Here is a 21,757-nt window from a genome sequence, read left to right on the forward strand (position 1 = left end):
TGTAAAGTAAAATCATTAAAACAAAACACTTAGCAACAGCGCAGGTGTCAGCTGGTCCTATTAATAGGTCATTTGCACCCTCTCACATTTAGCTTACTTGAAAAGAATATTCTTGGCTACAGATCAGAACAGTTAAAAGGTCAATACTGCTGAGTTTAAACTTTGGTAACAATCCTCAAAGCCAAAGCCCCCTACAGACAGCGAAGTCCTTCCAGCTAGGCAATAGATCCCAGGCCCCCATTTACATCCTCTGTAAAGGTCGGTGAATAAACAGCTTTCAGATCAGCCTCCATTTAAAAAAAAAAATCTGACGTATGTCCGTTCCTCAAGATGCTCTGTTTAGCTTTAGTTATTGAGCAAATCTATATCTGTATAGCGCCTTTTTGTTGACAAAATACAGTAAAGGTTCTAGCCTTACTAAGAGCACAAGCTTTTGTAGCTACTGTATACCTTCCTTTTCGCCAAGTATTGCTTATGTGTATATTTTAAAGAGGAGTTGCAATCGGATATCAAACTATGATTAAGAAATTCACTCCCAACTGGTTTCTTCTTTGAAGAACAAGGCATCATTTTCCTCTATGTTTAGAATGGTTGTGGTGAAACAGCAGCTGAGAAGCCTTAATACTCAGTAACATCTTTAAGTTGTTGTTATTATTATTCATTTAGTCACAGTCAAAACACTCCAACATCAAAATTACTTATAAACAAAAAACAACATAAAAACAAGACAGTCTATACAAATAACCAAACATTTGTATTTTGTAGATCTAAGCAAGATTGTACTTGATTACGCAACCTGCCATAAGTGATGATATTTACACCTTTTGTCTTTTAAGTGCAAAGATTCTTATTTTTTAAATATAATCTCTCTGCAACAGAATACTGCACTGCTATGTATGTCCTAAAACAGGACTTCAAAGTGTCTGTATAATATACATCATGAACAAGGACAATTGTTAGCCAGCACAGTGCATGGTCTTTGCAGAATATATGGATATAAATGAATGTCGTGGCCAGGCAGAGCTGTTGAGGAGTATTTCAATATAAATAACTTAATATTATTGCTCATTAGGATTCTTCATCTGTAATCTTGTTTTGGGTAAATAAAAGATATATGTATAAATTAACAGCACACTGTTGGATGAGCATTACATTAACTACAAGAACTTGAAAGCACTTTTAGTACTTGCGGTACCCATCTGTATTACCCGTGTGTACTACTGCAATTTTTTTATTGCACAGAACATTCAGAGTGGTTACTATATTATAGTAATGGGATGGAGTCAGCTGGTCCAAAATATTTTTTTAATCTGATGGTATGACCCTAAAAGTGCACCAGATGTTGTTTTTCTGTGGGACATTAAAGCAAAGGACAGGCTGTCTCTTCTGTTCAAGTGGCTCACAGACTCATCCTGCGTGCTCATTTAGATAAATATTTGTCTACTAACTAAAGCTCTGGGATGGATGTGCTGTCCTACTGCCAATCCTTTGTAAAAAAAAACATACATTTGCAAGAATGTAATTCCCCCAAGAACTTATAGATGACTAAAAGACAGACCTAAAACAATTTATATACATGAAATCACAATTAACACAAATTATTTTGTGTTAGCTCTACACTCTTCATTTAATAACCACTCTTCATATATAAACACTTCATATAAAATAATTAGCTAAATAAATTTTTTCATTGAACTGTTTAGCCTGCTTCAGGCATGGGGGAAATCAAAAGACTTAAGAGCACACACTGCAAAAATTGAACTTAAACCAAAGCACAGAACTAAAACTGCACTAGAATACAAACTCATAACAAGAAAAACACAAGTTTAAACCCATTGTTAAATACAATCACTGATGCTAACCAAATAGCCCTTACTAATTTATTAAGATTCCTTGGAGTGTACCTATGTCAAATCCAAAGCTACTAATGCAACATGAAAATTGCAGAAGCTGCAGAGAGTAAAAGAGAAATATAATATTACTTCAGGTTAGGATTTCTAGACTTCTGGGTTTAACTCAGTGAAAAGTCTGCATGCAGAGATCACGGATATCACACGTTTTGCAACCAGACAGTTTCAATGCAAACCCACAGTTAACCACATGCTTCACTTAAATATTACAATGCCAGATTTCCTCTCAACTTAAGTATCAGACACAACAGTGGAAAATTATCTTTTCTTTTTAGCATGAAAAAAGATCGTAACACTAATATTATAACAATTGATTATTGTCCCATCACCCTCATATATTAGCGGCACCTTGACATGATGGTTCTATGAATAAAGCTGCTGTATTTTTAAACTAAGGATTTAAAAGGCCTTTTTTTTCCCCAATCAAAGCAGTCGATCCTCTGCACTTAAAAGGTGCAGCTGCAGGCTAGTACAAGCAAACAGGAATTCCTGTCACGACTGAACGGCTGGGGACAGTCCAGAATAATGTGAAGGTGCCACTGGCTGATGCTGCAGAGGCTGAGACACATGCTTCAAGAACAGCATGGCTGTTGGCACACTGTGAATAAATGGCACAGTTACTCCAATACGAAATTAAGTCTGAGCAACAGATTAGTAGTAATAGCTAGGAAAACCGCATTAATGTCGCAGGCCTCAATAATGGACCAATCACTGAGAAGAAGTTTCACAATACACTTGGGTGCTACAGCACAAGGCTCAGCTTCTCCTGCTGCTTTATGAACTTGTCAGATAAGCGCTCTTCAACTGCGGTAAACATTTAGCTCATGTGCTGTTATCAAGTGATTTGTTTTGCCTGACCAAGTAGATGTCTCTTTAAAACCTGAAAAGTGAAACTGCCTACTCATACCAGCTTTGTATTTTCGCTCATAGTCTAAAACAAATGAGTGCTAGTCCTAGGATAGTTTGGTCACTCGCCCTGCTTCTGAACAAGCAAAATTACAAGAATACTTAATTATATTTAAGTTCTTAGTGATTGTAATTAACTAAAACTCCATCACAAAGTATATTGGCACAACCCTCACAATTAATCACTTTTTTCTCCCAGCTCAGCAGCAGGAATGGTTATTGTCAATGGAACTTTTAAATACTCAGACTTGCATATTTTCACACATGGATTAACGCTCAAAAAGGAAAATTATGCACAGTACATTTCAGATTAGATGGCAATATACAGTATAGAACAAAAGACCTTCCTAATGTCTGAATTATGATTTCTGCAAAGCCACTGCTCAGCCAGGTCACCAAAAACACGGTTCTACGTCAAATCATGATGAAGCACCACAATATATTAAACACAACAGGTCAAAAATCCAGATGAGAAATGGAGTCAAAAGTATGGACTCAATGACCTGCACAAGTGATGCTTATTTGCTCTGAAGCATATCTTAGACGTAAAAGCCAAAGTCGTCCTTTCTCATTCTTCCCCAACATCAGTTACTGTACTTCCTATCCAGAAACGGCAGAAGAGCACAAAGTAGTTAACCAGTAAGCCCTCTATGACTTCTCCAGGGGGGTTCTGCAGGCTATGACTGCACAGCAGCCTATAAGATTAGCTCTAAGAATTTTCAAAAGGGAGAAGTGTTTGAACAGTAATAAATTAGAGAAAAAGAAAGCCTTACGTTTTTTAATCTATTCTAATAGATATAAAAGGTAGACCAAAAGCACTACAGATGACAAAGCCCTTAATTCAACTGAAGCAGGACCTTTTTAGTCAGAGCCCACAAGAAACTCACCCTGAAACCTGCAGTTTTACCTTTTTCGCTGAAGTTAAAAGGCGGAAACCTTTCTATGTAGCGTAAAATCAAACCGAACTGAAACTGAAGTTTTACAAAAGACTAAATGACATTGAGTCTCAATATAATTCAGACTAAATGGCTCTTGACAATACCGCAGCGCCACACAAATTAAGAGAAAAAAAGGAAATGTAACCCTTGAACTGCCTGAGTGAGTGCCATAGCATTCTGGAAATGGCATACAGTCTCTACGCCAAATGTCAAGAAACAGGAAAATAACGGAACATAATCAAAACTAAACGACACTGCATGTAGAAAAGCAGCTTAAAATTAATCTGCCTTTCTAGCTGGAGGGATCTCTGCACTTGATTCTGCTTGTGCTACAGCAGTTCCTTGGTGGAATGAAAGTGCAGCAACATTTAAGGTCACAAGTATTCAAACTGATGGCACTGATAAGCCAACATCTTTTTAGTTAGCTGTCATTGACTTAATTACAGTAGTGGGGTAATTCCAATGAGAACACAAAATGTGAAATGTTAAAGAGGTCTAACAGCCAGCAGAGCTCCTCACCTCAGTTGTTCATTGTGCAACAGTCACTATGGAAACAGCTTGCAGGCCGTTTCTGAAAAAGCAAGCCTGTCTGGCCCACTGCACATTGCTTTTCACACAAAAATGCTTATAGCTGCATTTTCTTGAAAAACATTGTTCTGATACTTTGGAATCAAATGTTTAATCACCAATGCTTAAAACAATTATAATAAAAATTGTTATATAATAATAATAAAAGCAAAGCTTCTGTTTGCTCTTGATGTTTAAAGTAGTGACTTTTCCCCAGCAGATGTATTATTCTTAAAATAAATAAAAGCACAAATGGGTCACACATGTAAAATTAACTGTGAAAAAGTGAAAAGATATTGCAAACAAGGAAAGAGGAAAATGTGAGATAAGGAAATGAAATGCATCTAGAACTAAAATGTTCCACCTTCAGTACCACATCTAAAAGTTCATTTTGAAGGTCCCAAACTTAGACGTAGTATTTGTTATGCTTCCATTGAACATACCAAAATCACAAAGCTGAAATGAAGTCGGAAACCTAATTTGTTGTATACAGCAAACCCCCTTTCATTAACAAGTTACAGTGAGGTACACAGTCACTTCATGCCAATTAAAAAATGTTGACAAATTTACCTTAAAAAAAAGACATATGACTTGTTGTTTACAAACAATGTTTCAAGGGAGATAACGTCTTGGCAAAACAATGCCGACAAGTGGTTCAATAATATATAAACACTTCCCTAAGGTCTGAGTTGTATGTACCTTGACCAGGATGTCTAGTTTCACATGACCGTGGACAACAGCTTTTGAGCATTTGAACAACAACAACAACAGAAACTATATTTTCCAAAACTTTTCATTCCATTAGTTTATCCCAAGCCAGTGTTATGTCAGACACAGCCAAGCCTCTCACAGCCTTATGCCTTTCCTGGTTTGGAAGAACACTTCAGGGAATGTTTATTTTTATAAGGTCCTTTTTTGGGCAGCTATGCCATTCTGTTTACATATTAAATAACAAGACGAATGGAAGCACCTTAAACACTCCACATACTTTCTCAGTGAAATCACACATTACCCTTTGCTGAGAGACTGCCTACAGCTTGAACATCCTTCAAAAAAAAAAGATGAGGATCCCCATTCTCTTAAAATAATCTACATGCACCAAAACATAAATTACACATGCACTTCAGTTAACATTTCTAAATTAAAACTAAGGTAATTTAAGATATTGAAGTCAGATGCACAATGCACACCCGACACGGGGAAAAAAAAAATCCTTAGGACCTACTGTGAATGGATTTTGCTTCTGGGTTTTTTGGAAGCCTTAAAATCTAAAAGAAAGGTCTGGACTGACCCGGTATTTAAAACAATTATATTGCTGCTGGAAAGCTTAATAAAGTGTTGTGAACAACATGTTTGTAGCTTAGAAGTATGCTAACTACCCACTGTTTTGTCACATTCAATGTACTATATTTGCATTAACCAATTAGAGGTGATGGGGGAAAAACACCACAAAGTATCGCTGCATTTACAAGATCAGCCCTTTCAAAGAGCAGGTTTAAAGCCAAATGTAAGCCTGTATTTAGGATTAGACATTAAATTCAGATAACTGGCTACTTATTCATTAAAGATCCCATAACAATGTTGCTTAACAATAGGGACTTTTAACCCCAGTGTCTTGACTAATCCATCTGGTTTTGCTCAATCTAACTCATAAATTTTCCCCTTAATTCAATGGAAGTCATTTTTCCACTTTAAGGATCCATTGGGATGAAAAGCATTACACAAATTCAAGGAATTATGTTGAAACCCATACCCAACAATACTGTACAAGTTTGCCTGATTTAAGGCATTAAGGTAAGACCAGACAAACAGTACACATAATGCAGATTTGAAAAGAAGAACTGTCTTAGCCAGTTAGCCACACTAGGATCTCAAAGGATTAAGCCCGTAATTTCAACTGGTGCTGTATGTAATGTGTTGAGCAAGTATTGTCAGTTACCTTCAGTACTGTTTCAGGTAATCTTCTACTTATAACCAGACTTACTGAACACCTGTGGTGTGAAACACGTCTATACCTGAAAGCCTGAATTCAGACTTAGTCTTAAGGACGGTATATGGTGACCACATGTGATAGGGCTATTAATGCCATCCATAACGTTTTACTCATTCTTTATCCTTAAATATTCCTAGAATGATTTTGTTAGATATCTTTTTTGAGCAAGTTCCTAGAAGGGATACAGCACTATACACTTCTCACATTGGAAAAGCGAGACCAAATGAAGAGCAGAAGCAGACAGCTCGGCGCACTGATGAAGACACGGACTTGCGGCAGCACACCGCAGGCAAAAATAATCCAAATAAATGCAGCACCACAAACCCTGAAATCCCTGAAAAACCAAAGCCACTTTTTATGTGAAACAAAAAAAAACAAAAAGCAAAAGTCCTCCACACTTCCCCGTGTGAAATACTCAAATACAGAAAAGCTCCCTGGGGTGAGGGACCCTGAAAATAACCCCACGAAAAAGTGATGAGGCAAATCGAGACAGAAGTGAGGCGGGCAGGGAAAGGGGGCAGGCCGCGGCGACAAACAGACGAGCAGCGAGAACCACAGGAAGGGGAGCGTGCAAACACAGAGACTGAGAAACTCGGCATGATGCAAGTCAACAGCTTCCTGTGTCTGTAATATGGGCTGCGTGAAAATGACCTAATTTTAGCTGCGAGGCTCTCTTAATTTTGGAGAGTTCTGGGACAGAATCGTCGTTAATGAAATAGCTTTCTAAGCTTCAAAACAACGTGTCAGAAATCAGAAGCCAAGCACTCTAAAGTGAAAAGAGGATGAGCGGAGGGATACGAAAAGGAAAATTAAAGCCAAACTACTAATAAAAAAAAACATTTACATTCCCTCACAAGTGGGGGGAAAAAACAACAAATATCAGTGCAGTAAGTAATCCAGGCAACACTGTCATTCCCAAAATGGACACACAAAAGCCTACTAAGTGAATCAGAAACCCTTCACACTCCAGGGAGTTGACAAGTTTGCGCAGGAGTTCTCCACTTTTCCCTCTAGCAGTCACCTATGGAATGGCTCCAGGAATCCATCATCAAGACCAGGAGTGCTGAAAGCAGAGGAAGCGTTTTCCCGAGTCACCTGCAACGGTTACATAAGGGCCACTTGATGATGAAGTGGCCGTCTTTCTCCAGCAAATAATACTCGGCTATTCCAAGCGCAAACAAAGAGTTACTGGGCAGCCAGTGTGGCATAAAATTGTGTTTCTCAACCTTTTTTGTTTTGTACAGGGGACCAGATCCAAAGTTCATCCTCCTTTGAGGACCACTTAGGCTAAATACAAAACAAGTTTCTAAACTCAACCCCTTTTAACCCTGCCTGTAATGGAGCGGTCAGCACTGGTCCACCAGACCAGGGGGGGGATGAGGAGAATGGCTATAGAACTTGTAAGCCAACTTTTTTCTGATGATGCCAAGAATGACAAAAGCCATACAGTGTAACAGCAGGCCAATAAAGGAAGCAGCCTTCAAAAAACAACGGAATGAGCTCAGGAAAAAGCTCCATTGTGTGCGAAAACTAAAATGCAGGTGGCACCAAATATAGACATCAGTAATTCCAACCATTTTCTAACCAATCCCGTACAGGGTCACAAGGGAACTGAAGCCTATCCTAGCAAGCAACTGGTACCCTGGAAAGGACGCCAGTCCATCACAAAGCACACACAGACACGTACACATACACCAGGGCCAATACACTTACCAGTATCTCTTTGAACTGGAGGAGGAAAAACCAGAGCACCCAGGGGAAACCCACAAGAACACAGGGAGAATGTACAAACTCCACCCAGATAGCTCCCCAGGAACTGAACCGAGGGCTGCAGTGCTAACTATTGTGCCAACTACCAAGAGTGATGTATGAAATAAAAATAATTCAGTAAACATCCATTTCTTAGTTATCCAACCACTCTCCTAAATGTTACCAGTTACAAAATTAGTTTTTTTGGGGGGGAAATGAGTTCCTTAAGTCCAAAGAATTACAACATCCTTCTGCTTAATATTTTGTGTTAATTACAGTGTGCTTTCAACCGATTGGACGGAAAATTTCATGTCAGCACATGAAGGAAAAAGTTGAATCAATCTGCTTACAAAGTTGCTGACTGTGCAAAAAAGAAAAGAAATGCCACAACCCGGACTACAGATATGTCAGCAGACTGTACAAAGAGACTGGCTTTCCTATAACATCTGTAACACAAAACTCGATAGCACAGCTTGAAACCACACCTATTACTCATGCCCAAGTACGCCACAGTAATAAGCAAAGTCGGATGCAAAGCAGTTTCTTTATAGCTCAAAGCAGATTGTAACTTGGTTCTTTGAACACATCCATCTGGATATCAAACCTTAATTACAAAAATCAAGAATTTCACGATCATTAATTTCAGAATTACCAAGACATGGGCCTTTAACGTCTCCTGTCCAACATTGTGCAAGTCCAAGCTTTAATTCAACTTCAGTATCAGCAGGGAATAACCAAACATTATGGAAACAGCCAAACGGATAGCTGATAACACTGTGGTTATAAATCACCTCCCAGCTGTATGATAAGGAACAACGTGCAAACATGTTCAGACAAAAAAAGATTAAATTCAACTGAAGCATTATGATCAGCATGTACATGAATACAGAGTATTTTGTTTTTTTTTATAAAAGCAAGGATGAATCTATACATTAGAAATTTAAGGAGCAAGGCTTTAGTAGCAAATTAAGATCAAGATTTCTCACAAATTGGTGCAAACTTTCAATGACAATATTAATGTTATAAATGTTACCCATTATAAAGTAAAATGACAGTGGCACCAAGAGATGTATGAAAATTGTACAGGATGTACATTACAAGAGCACATTCAAGCTTGCTATGCCTTTCAAACTGTCAACACTGGAAAAAAAAAAAGACTTTTTGTATATAATGGATATGAACGAAAGGCAGTGATACAAACAGGGAAGCAGGAAAGTCCCGTGCTCTTTCCCCACCTGCTGAGGGCCTCCAGTGCCACTGTATCAATGCCAAGGGCAAAGTACAGGATTCTGTGAAACTCCACCGAGGATTATCCAAATGACAGTGAATGTCAAAACCTTTTAGCCTCTTCCATTCCCACCACACCAAAACTGCTAGCTCAAAGCACAGGCGATGGGTTCATGATGAAAAACTCCACAACAGCTATACTCTCGCATGAAGAACAGGAACAACAGAATTCTTTAAGACTTAACCTTTTGGCAGGTGAACAGGTAGCAGGGTCTCTTGAATTAAAGCTCTTATTCAAAGGAATTTCCCCTCTTCTTCTTTACCACTTGCTGCAAAGAGACACCAGACTTCTCCTCCTCTTAAATCTTAATGAGATCTCTGAGCCACTGCCAGGATTTCTTTCTCCTCACACTGACTTTACAAGCACAGCTAATGACCCGACACTGGCAGACAATGCTGACACTGCGCAAAACTAAGCAATTATGCATTACACAACATTAAAAATCACCCTGCTAGTTATATGAAGGAAAGATATCATGCCTACAGTGGCATCACTTGCTGCCGGACTTCAGGCATCATCACAGGTAAACACATCACTACTTTACTAGCATGTGGACATTGCATTAACTGCATCACACACGAAACAGTTACATTTCAAACCCAAGTGTGAGGTTTCCAAAACAAGTGCCATGCCTAAATTACAAAACTAATGTGCTCTTTGTGAAAACAACACATTAAAGTCCACATCTACCTACAATAAATGGCCAACTTTCTTTAGAGCCTGCATTAGAACCAATGAAATCGTGCCCAAAAATCACTGAAGTTCCTTAAAGCTTGTTGATTTCACGTTACAACCTCTAAAAGCGAAATTTAAATGTTAATATCCTCCTTTTACCCAGAAGGATTTTTCACAAAAATCCTAAAATCTTTTTCGCGCTCCACCCACCTAATTTGGAAGAGTAAGCTGTGTGTTTTCCACGCCAGCTCGGCACCAACACACCAGAACGGGAGGATCAGATCCGATCAGAGGAAGAGGCGTCTTCCTCACCGACAGAACCACAGGGCTGCGAGCGCCCGGGATGTCCCAAGGGTTGCTGTGTGGCCACGAGTCCTGACTACCTACTCCCCCCCACAGCGCTGAGCCAATCGTGTGTCACCGTTCGGGGAATCCCAGCCACTGCCGAATAACGCCATGATCCGGGCTCGAACCCGCGATCGCAGATATCAAGCTACGGAAACGGGGGCATTTTCCAGCCAGGTTGTAATTCTTTGTTCTTGTAAATTCACACAGTCAGAAACACAAACAGGAAAACAATAGGCTTCACACTGCAGCCCCACATATGATATTCTTATACCTGTTCCATGAAACGAGCTCGCACCCTGCCACAAAAAAATCCTTTATCAGTCACTTCCTTCCACAAGTAGTCGGTGACACAAAGACGAAAGCGTTTAATAAAGTGTGACATTAGAAGTTTGAACAATATTTAATTGCAAAAGAATATGCAAGACGGGATGCTGAAATAATTGTCTAGACAGATCTATTTTTAACAGGAATCATATTCTTCGCTTTTAAGGGTTCTTATCAAATGCACAGTGGACTGAAATTTGATCTACATGCAATTTGGCACTAGCCCACACGCCACAAATCACATACTAAACGTAAATCATTTTCGGTCAATAACGACACTATTGCAAGCCACACAAAGCTGTCATGTAACTTTAAGGCTCACCCAGTTGGTGTCAACTTGCGCAGCTCACAGATAAGATGAATATCATAAAAGGTTTGCCGCGTCCCCGCGTCGTTAAAAAAAGAAAGCCTATGGTCATAGTCAGATAATTACATTTCTTTTCCTGTAACCCTTCAAATACAACTATGAAGAATCCATTATCACATATGTTGTAGCAGTGATATTTGTTCTGTGATATTCCACTACTGTCATTAAATGTTTCCATGTTAGCAGGTGTTAATAAAAAGATGTGGTAAAATACGGGCGGCACAGTGGGGCAGGGGGTAGCCTGGCACCACTGGGTCTTGACTTCAGTTCCTGGGGTGCCAACTGTTTGGAGTTTTACGTCCTCCCTATGTTCATGTGGTTTTCCTCCCATAATCCCAAAACATACTGCTTGGTAAACTGCCACCTGGTAAAATTGGCCCTGATGTGAGTTGAGAGTGTTTCTTGTTTGTGCCCTGTGATGGACTGGCGTCCCATCCAGGGTGCACCCAGCCCTGTGCCCGTGGCTTGCCAGGATAAACTCTAGCTCCCCTGCCACCCTGAGCTGGAAGAAGTGGTTAGAAAATGGATGGAAAATAAAACAGATTAAAAGTGCAGCCTTAACATGTTTGTATTTGTGCAATAATATGGCACTTTTATCACAAAACCAAAGCAACAAATTTGAACATTATACACTGGCAAACAAGAAACAATACTGGAGAGGAGGCAAATGAAGCATATATTCTCTTAAAGGCAACTATAAAAATACTGTTAAGAAGAGATTAATATGGCGCATTAAAAAGAAAAGCTTCCCATCAGCTTAGGTGTTAACAGTAACCCCCCACCTCATTTAAGATCAGCAGTAGGCTATTTACCAGAAACACCAGTGTGGGCTGGCATGGTCGAGTTTTCTTTTTACTTCAGGCTGCAGTGTTTAAGATATAAAACACCCATACATTGCATATTACACAAGACAATAATGGACTCAATAAATGGCCAAAACAAGGCAGCAACCGGAAAGTAATGGTTCTGACTGTACAACATTTATGCCATTTGAATAAGCCATCGTTTTGGTTAGTAAGACGAATGTGTTATTATTGCAATAATGTTTTTAGTCTATTTGTTTCGACAATAACATACTGGTTTTGGACCTGATGTTACTTTTGTCTTAACATAATTATTCTTTGGTTATGTCTTAGGTACCAACATGTCTCTTCTTGGTTCCAGACTAGTTATCAACATGTCCGGTTTGATTTCTGGGTCCAAATGTTGTCTTGGCGAAATCTCCGATAGCTACGGTATAAATATAAACCCCTTAATACGATTTTCTGGATGGCATCATGTTCTATCTGAATAATCTAATAATCAATGTTGTCATTTAAACAGGTCCTGGCAACTAAACAAACCTACAGCTCTTACCTACGAAACAGAAAGGGCCCTGTGCATTTTGACCCTGTGAAGTCCAAAGCAAAGCATATCGAGGCAGAAGTCGGCTCGCGTCCCTTTCACCAACGTAAAAAACATCCCCTTCCATCCACACTGCCCTTGTCTGAGTATGCAGCAAATCCCGGAAGAGAAAAGCAGGTACAAGACACTCTTATTTTAGACCAACTCTAATGTGACTATGACTTGGATATTGCATAAATACTTTCTTTTGTTGTTGCTTGCATAAATACATTTTAGGTGGGTAGCTGTGTCAGCATGACACCTGAAGAAGGCTGCACGGCCGAACCGTTGTGTATTCTTTCTTCTCTTTTCAGCATGGAATAAACCTCTTACTTGTTCCTTAAATACATTTTAGGATAATATTAATCAAATACCGGCGGCACAGTGGTGAGCATTGCTGTCTTGCAGCACTGGGTTCCTGGGTTCAATTCCAGACGCGAGGTACTATCTGCAGGGAGTTTGCATGTTCTCCCCCTGCCCATGCGGATTTCCTCTGAGTGCTCGTTCCCTCCCACAGTCTAAAGACATACTGGTAGGTGAACTGGCTTCTAGGAAACTTGGCCCTGGTACGCGTGTGTCACTGGCTGTGTTCTACCCAGGGTGTACTCTGCCTTGCGCTTGTTGCTTGCCTGTTAATTTAAGAAACCAACTAATTGAAATAAGCTTTCAGACAGTACTCTGCAATGTACAAACTAACAACACTTCACATAGACGCTCAACCCCCCACCACCCCATCACACTTCACTAGCAACGTAAAAATAAAATCCCCACTACAAAAGAAACATGGTAAAGGATGTGCTGTCTGGATTGCCATTGTTTTTTTTTCCTTCCAACTAAATTGCCAGCTCAGGTCGTTTCCAAAACCAGGACATCAGTGCAGACCCAGTGAATTCTACTGCATGGACAGACGTGGTCAAAAAAAAGAGCCAACGTCACACACTTAATCTCCATTCGGTCTCCCATCACCGGTCTTTGTAAGCTTTACTCTCACTTCCCGACAGAGGAAAAGGTTTTCAATTGAAATTTGTCAATCTAACCGTCAATAGTCAACAGAAAAATGATTAAGTGACATAGAAAGTAAATAACTGAATAGTACAAAAATAACAAAAAAATGCATATCAGCACAAGTCTAAAGTTAAAATAACATCCTTTTTTAAATAATACAAGAGATAATGGGAATATGTGTCCCAACTCTTAATTTTGTTGCCACAGACTGACAGTGATGTTGATATAGTGTATCGGAATGTAGTGGCAGTAACTTTAATAATACTCCCACAGAGGAAAGCTGATGGTACTGCAAAAACAAAAAACTGAAAGACTGCCCAAAGCTACATCAAGGATCTTTTTAAAAAGTTGATCTTAAAACATTTCCATAAAACAGAAATCTGATTAATCCAAAAGAATTCCACCAATGTTATGGAATTCCCACAACTATCTGAGAATTAGATGCACTTATTCTGGAAGTGTAAAAGATTAGGCTTATGTTTTCACACATAGTGACTTAGCTGAAGTGAATGAAGTACCTTGTTTAAAGGTACAAACGCAGCTAGGAATCACAAAATGTGTACCTACATGCATCATCGGGCATTCTTCTTTTAAAAGACAACGCCGTGGTGTCTGATGAAGAAGTGATTGATTACATTATCCATTTTGCCATTATACAGTTGAAAGTTGTTCCCGGCCAGGAGCAGAGAAGCTCTGAACGTAAAGACAGTTCTAATTAAAGTTATGTGGGATGAGGAATGAATTTCGCTGTTTATATGTCACGTAATGATGTAGACTGCATCTTTCAGAATAAAAAAATATATATATCGGAGACTCTGGACCGGGGAGATAACTACCTTCCGCCTTTTATCTCGGATCTTTTGCTCCTATCTTATAAGAACCATCTTATAAGGTAGGTGCAATGCAGACCAAAAAAAGTTTTCGTTTTCATTCGTAGTAAGTATATTTCTTCCGAGCTTAAATACTTTTAATTTTGGACAGGTATTCATATCCCCACAAACTATGTGTTAATCTCGAACATGAACGCCACGCAAATATACATAAACTACACAATGACGCATCCCTCAATCTCTGATAGATCAATAATTAAAATAAAAAAACTTAGTTCTAATAACCATTCAGATTTCTGGAGGGGGGGGATAAACTTACAAGCATAACCAGTCGTTTGCGTTTCAAGGTTTAGCTAAACGAGCCTGTCTCCCCGTTCTGCGCTGACAGACACTCAGGCAATGGTATAGCCTCGTATTAATATACATGACACTGCAATCGGAAGAATCGGTCTTCATATAAATATCAGCTAGTCACACAAATCGATACCTACACAGTTGGCTCAAAACCGCAGGAATAAAAACCAATCACTGGTACGTTAGTCGGCATATCCAGTCCCACTGCCTCCAAATATCATCTGACATTTACCAAACACATTCTACGACACACGCACCTAGACGTACATGATATAATATCGCTCATCGTGGTGGTTTTGAAAATGCACTGACAATGCCAATAGCACATAAAACCTTGCTTCAGTGTTCCGTCCCCCTTCGCTAGTCGGTTGAAATAAAGAGCCCGGTGTTTTAGCGAAGCATGGTATCCTGCCTACCCACACCAGATACCCTCCCATTCCAGCAACTTGGCAGAAAAACTGCCACACCGTTACTAAAAAGCCAACATCAACCTCTGAAATCCATACGGCTACGAAGTAAACAACAGTACGGTCCTTCCTCTTACAGCTGCCGTACCCAAGCAATCCAGCAACAAGGCAGGCAAGCGGACAGCCCTGCCATTACACACCTCACCAAGGCGAAGGAAACGGGCTGATTGAGCCCGATCGTTCAGAAATCCATAATACAGCAGCAGCCGTCCGCACCAACACGCACAACTCCCCCTCTTCCGACCCGGAACGGAGCGCACGGCTCCTAGGCCCACCCCAGCTGTCATCCGCCAGGCAGCCGCAGCCCGACCGCTGGAGCCCCGCCGCCGGAGCTCAGCCCCAGCCCGTCCGCAGCCGCCTGCCGGTGACAGCGGCGCGGCAGCCCGCCCGAGAGCACCGCCACCCTGCCTCCCTGCGCGCACACACGGGCCGCGGTGGCTCTCACACCCTGGGCCACCCCCTCTCCGATCCTTTTCGCCTTTTTCTCTGCGGTGCCCTTTTCCGCTCCCCTACCGAAAAAAAAAAAACATCTATCCACCGCGGCCATTCCGAAGCCGAAACAAAGAGTGCCTTTTTCCACCCCTCTCGCCCCGAGAACATACCGCAGCCTACACCACGGAGAAGGAAACCGTCACTTTAGAGCCCCGCCGTACACATACATGCAGACATGTAGGACTGTATCAGCACATATCGTAGAATATCTCGGTTTTACCTTCAGAGGTGTGACTCCGCCATCCTTCCTTCCTCCTCCTCCTTCTCTACACTGCTGCCGCTCCGGCTCCTCCGCCTGCCTCCTTCCACAGCCTGCGTCACACGCACGCATTACCACTCTATCACGAGACTTTCTTGGACACGGAGAAAGGTGTTTTTTTGGGGGGTGGGGGTGGAATGACAGAGAGAAAACGGGAGGTGAAAGTGGAAAAAAAGTGATTTCGGACAATCAGACGCTCTTCTGGTCTTCTTTCCCCGACCGTTGCTGTATATCCGGCCTGTTTGTTGTTGTTGTGTTTAGCAAGAGCGGTATTGCGCCTTGAGAACAGGTGCAAGTGTTGTTTTTCGTGTCTTCCCAAATACGAAGTGCTTTCTAGTATCTTTAAAGTGCACGAGGGAACTCTTTGGACTAACATTGTCTAAGAAATATATTTACTGGGCCACATATTTACCAGACAAATCAACGGTATAGTCGGTATAGTTTGAAAGGCATGAAACAGCACCCAGTTCTCGGGCCCATGCAATCCCAAGAACTGGAGGGATCTTGCTGAAAACTGGAGGAACCAGCGGAACACGGGGGTTCAGTCCCACGTCTCGTCTTATCCCGTGAAGAGAACTGGATTGTATTGCAGGTGTTGCACAAACTTGTGGAATGCACCCCGCCCTCTTCAAACTGGTCCTTCTGCTCACCAAAGTCCGATCTGATGGGGGGGTCCTACTATTGTGGACGGTGTCTCTGGATTTCTCGTATTCTGATGTTTAAATGCTATCGAAACATCTAGTAGATAGATGTTCGGAGTATTTATAGAAACGTAATCCAAGAACTGTGTACATTACCGTGTGTAAAAAAACGTCGAACGCCGGTGTCGTAGTCGGATACACTTAAAAACTTAAGACAACAAATCAATTTGTAAACTAAGACAATTCAAAACTTTCGACTTGGAATTGGAAAATGGGACGGAATGCAGACCGTAGCACCCTCCGCCAATTAAATCGCGTGACACATTTTCTGAAGCAGTAATTTAGTTACAAAATTAACTTCAACATTGTTTTTTTTAAAAAAAGTACGCGTCATTTACACCTTGCTGCGCAAAGACACCCCCACACATACACACCCTTTTTTAAAGTACAGGCAACTGAGTGATTTAGGTCACACAGGTATCCTGCAGTTATGCTATCATAAATAAAGTTTAAGTTTATTAAAATATTCTAAGTAATAAAATAAGCAGTTAAACAGTTATTCATTTCGACTGATATGCAAATACAACGCATTGGCCGCTAAAGGGGTTATTGCAAGTGAACTACATTTACCAGACAGCAAAACGATGTCCCACTGCTGCGCAATCGCGTTCTTTTGCGTTTCTACGACTTGACGTCGTTTCTATGTAACCGGATCTGGCGTCTGTGTAGGATTACGGCTGTTGCTTCAGGTTTGTTTCGAATAAGGTTCTGAGGATACTGGATCTTTTATATTTAATTTTTTCGTGCTATATAGTCTTTAATGTTTTTGTACACGTTCTCGTACATTGTATCTTGGAGTAAATTAATTAGTTGGACGGCTGTAGTCTGTTTATGGTACACAAAAACAACACATTCGAAATTTTCGATTAACGTAATGTAGTAATGACGTGATCGCCAGATTAAATGGATTAATTGATTTAATGTGATGCGTTAGATCGATTTCAATGCCATTGAGTTTTAACTGATAAGCTGTCTTGAAATTAAAATACGGTTATTGATTTTCACTTAGCTATTTTTCACGAGATGATTTTGTAACTTCTTGCGTGCATACCTGAATCGTTGTGTGGGAGTGATGTAAGTAAATGTCCGACTCAGGTGTAGCATCGGCATGAATACTTCCTTTGTCGCACATCGGTAGTCGGTAGTTTGTGTAGGTTGGTGGGGTACTCTGTCAATTTAGCCAGGACACTGGGTTAGAAGGACCTCCACGGTCACCATTGCGATCTTTAATGACCACGTCGTTAGGAGCTTGATTTAAGGTCTCATTCACAGACACAGAAATCAAGTGTGCGTCCAACATCTACAGTATGTTCTCCCTTTTTACGTCCTATAGTAAACCACCAATATACAATAAAGTGGCGGTTGACACTTTAATGTCTGAATACAGTACAGCAATGAATATATACTCCAGCATTGTGTACCCAAGAAGTACAATTATTTACAGCTGCCATCACTTTCCCTTTGCGTATTTTTTCAGATAATAATAACGATAGCAGGGCTTGTAAATTATGGAAGCCATAGATGTTTTAGCATCTACTTCATTAACAAACAATTATATATATTTGATTTAAACAGCCTTCAGAAGATGCCTGAAGTGAAGTCAATGTTCAGAGAAGTTCTTCCCAAACAAGGTATTTTCTTCTGGTTTTATGAATGAATTTTAATTTGAGATATTAACTATTCATTTTTTAAAGGTTCATCTAAAACTGTTAATACTGTATATTATTGAATATATCTCTTGTCACGGTTACCAAACGATTTAATACAATTCAGTCACTTTCTTAAAATATGCATTCTAAAAAAGGCAGTTTTAAAGAATTTGGAAGTATAAATACACTTGTCAATTCAGTTGACAATCTGAGTCTGCAGTCACTTGTCCTTCCTGGATGGAACAATCCACATTGCACACTATGATCCAGTAATTGAGCAAACATTTGGGAAAGCAAAAAAACTAGTTTGGCTCTCTTGTCCTATTTTCTTTGTTCATCATGTGTATTTTTCTAAACGGCACTATGGTTAGATGGGATGCCGTTCTTAGCGCAAGTCACTTAAACCTCCACACTGTAAGGCATGTGCTTACTTCACCAGTCCTTTCAAATTTACATGAAGAATGAAAATTTGTGAAAAGCTATCGAATTGTGTTAAAGAACTTGAACATCCAGACAAGTCAGTTAAGATATTTAATACTATATTGATAGGTTTATATGAACAGTTTTAAGTTTCCATTATAATCAGCACAGGAATACAATTCTCATTTACATACCTTGATGTGGATTTCAGTCATCAGTACACTGCTGCCTATCTTAAACGTCTTTTTAACATGCAAAACTATAGAAGAATATATAGAACTTCCAGACTGATTTTACTTTCCAGTTTTGAGTCCCAACACCTGCCAAACCTGTTAACCATGATTTTTACCAATTTATTTTGAGGATTGACTTATTTCCCATTACATTAAGAAAGTAAACTAAACTGTTCTCATTTAGTGTTTGTTCTTTATTTACAGTTCATACTCAGATCTCAGCCCAGGTCCCAAAGAAAAGTTGAAACAAGCACTTCTAAGATCTTTAAATTCAGAGAAGTTCGTTTTAATGTATAAAGTCTAATGTACAGTTAATAAGTGAACAAAATAGGGTCTTTCCAATGTTCAATTGTAAATGGATAGGTAATAGCCAACCTTATTTTATCTTTAATAATTTCTGTAAAGTAGTTGAATTACTTTAAACATACAGATAAAATCTGGAACACGCAGTGCCTTGTTTTTAATTAGGAGAAAAAAGGCCCTTGGCTGTTAGTAACTTTCCAAACTGTGTGGGAAGTAAATTTAAACTGTGTTCAAACCATAGAAATTGAGATGGTATCGAAGATTTGAAGTAGAATATATCTGATCAGTTTACATTTTGCGATAAATAGAGAGGGGAGTCAATGAGTGTATGATTTCACCTGAATAACGAGCTGTTTTTAAAATCCTGGAATTCAGAACTGGTAACGATCTGAAGAGGCGTAACAGTGCCTCGACTTGCACTGTGGCAGGTGATGTGTTGCTGGACTGAAGCCAGAGAGGAATACATGTTGAAGGGCTGTGCTGTAATGCAGGATGTTACTGAATTGTAATGCTGTATAAATGAACATTGTGTCCTCCAAATCATTTGAAATAAGAAATTTGAAGCTTCTCCCTTACATAAAAATGCATTAAATATATATACATACACAGAACATATTATATGCAGGGTATTCAATAGTCATCATCTACTTTTCTATTTTTAATTTTTTTTATTAACCTTTGGGTAAAGTAGGTTTAGTTTATCTCTGTCTGCAGGACTACCCTATTAAACCATTGGCTTTACAAGAAACTGATCAACAAATATCTCTCGGCAAACATCAACACATATACTTGATTGCTGGTGTGTTTAATTGAAATTTATGGTCTTCTGCACACACCCATGCAGTCAAAAAATTGCTTTGGCACATACTTAATCTTAACCTCAGCACAGAGTAATAATTGCTTATAAGCATTGTAGGTTATCCTCGGGCAGACTCAAGTGCCCAGACTTGCAAAGTGCTTGCATTTCTCCTTTCACATTCCTTTCAGTTGTTTACCACAAGCAACACTGAAATCTCACAGTGACCTGACTTACAAGTGTTGGAACAGCTTATTTTGCTGCATTGAATTTTTCTTCAAGAAAGAAAAATGTCCATATGCGCTATTCAAACATGGCATTTTACATTTTTTAAATGTTGCTCATTTTAAGTGACAAGAAGTTCTTTACTTTCATTTCAATAGAAATGCATTTTCATAATGATCTTTTCTCGCACAGCAATGGAAATTGCATTTACTGACCTGTAACATGCCTTTTTTTCCCACTATTACTGACCAAGAGTTTGTTTCATAGCTTAAGAAGCACATCAGGACCATTTCTTCTTGTTAAACGTGGGAACTCAAGAGCCTATTCCAGAAGCATAGTGTAGAAGGAAGGACTACACCCTGGATGGGATATCAATCTATTGCAAGCACACACAACAGCACACACGGGCAGTTTGAGACATATACTGTTATAGTGTAACACACAAAATAGTTAAATACAGTCAAGTAGCTGATAGTTTAACATTTATTTTATTGTTAATTTATTCAGATCACATATTAGCACTTTATTTAAATAATTTGCACAAAGCTAGCAAACCCCTTTATAATGCTTGGACTAATCATTGCTATTTCAAACACCTGATATTCAGCTGCTTCAGATAGAATGATTTATTAGGTTAAATAATGCAAAGCATTCTCCATGCATTAGCCCCCGACCTGTTGTGGAGTGCTCAGAGTTTTAAGCTATCTGAAAATGCAAAACAGAGATCAGAAGAACATGCTCTGCTTTTTAATAGTCTGTGCACATATCACATCTGGTGGCCAAGAGATCCAAGACTGAATCCCAGCTGACACTGGGCAAGTCCGTTGACCTCTTTGTGTCTATCTGCCACTCTGTACACATCAATACGGCAATGAAAATTATCTGCTTGAGGTTCACAACAATTTATGTGCAGTGAACGTGTTACTACAAATGCACTGATGAAATGCAATGATGAAATACCTCCAGATAGTTGAGAACAAAATCAGGCAGGTCTTTCATGAAACATTTACTGTTGAGATTATTCTGAGATTTTAGATAGAAATATTTTGTGCCCCACTCTTCAATAAATCTGAAAGCAAATGTAAGGCTAGAAGAACTCCTCTACATTTGATAGCAGCAAAAGTGATTGTAAAATCTCTCTTTATACTCAGGGCAGCTGTCTATGGAGGATGTGCCCACTATGGTGCTGTGTAAACCAAAGCTACTGCCTCTAAAATCAGTCACCCTGGAAAAACTGGAAAAGATGCAACAAGAAACCCAGGAACTCGTGCGGCAGCAGGAAATGGCACTGCGGGAGCAGATGCATCAGGAGCAGCCAGGCTCTCAGTAGGCAGATGGATATGTGGCAGTGCCACCCTACACATTGTAGCAGCTCCCCTCATAGCACACTGCAAACAACCTAATATCTTTACATATCACAGTAACTATTCTAAAATTCAACTGATTAACCGACAATCAAAGCCATTATTTCAGAACCATAAAAATAGAGGGAAAGGGTGAACACTGGTTGTTTTGACTTGACTGGGCTCTCCTTTTCCCTAGCCATTGACATCTCCATTCCTTCTGGAATAATGA

The 21,757-nt window shown here is 39.7% G+C and overlaps 1 protein-coding gene and 1 long non-coding RNA gene across 3 annotated transcripts in view; one reads left to right on the forward strand and one right to left on the reverse strand.

Annotated features, from left to right (window-relative positions):
• shoc2 (SHOC2 leucine rich repeat scaffold protein) overlaps positions 1-15,911 on the reverse strand; it is a 34,506-nt gene extending 18,595 nt beyond the window's left edge. For both annotated transcript variants that reach the window (XM_015347446.2, XM_006630778.3), the window contains exon 1: positions 15,817-15,911. The gene's annotated coding sequence lies outside the window, so the exon portion shown is untranslated. The remainder of the gene's footprint in view (positions 1-15,816) is intronic.
• Positions 15,912-16,013: 102 nt separating this feature from the next.
• LOC107077394 (uncharacterized) lies at positions 16,014-21,426 on the forward strand. Its single transcript, XR_001478433.2, has 3 exons — positions 16,014-17,245; positions 18,132-18,187; positions 21,339-21,426. It is a non-coding gene; the product is annotated as an uncharacterized lncRNA (long non-coding RNA).
• Positions 21,427-21,757: the final 331 nt, after the last annotated feature.

The sequence above is a fragment of the Lepisosteus oculatus genome, chromosome 4, assembly GCF_040954835.1.
Source record: "Lepisosteus oculatus isolate fLepOcu1 chromosome 4, fLepOcu1.hap2, whole genome shotgun sequence".
Lineage (NCBI taxonomy): Eukaryota > Metazoa > Chordata > Actinopteri > Semionotiformes > Lepisosteidae > Lepisosteus > Lepisosteus oculatus.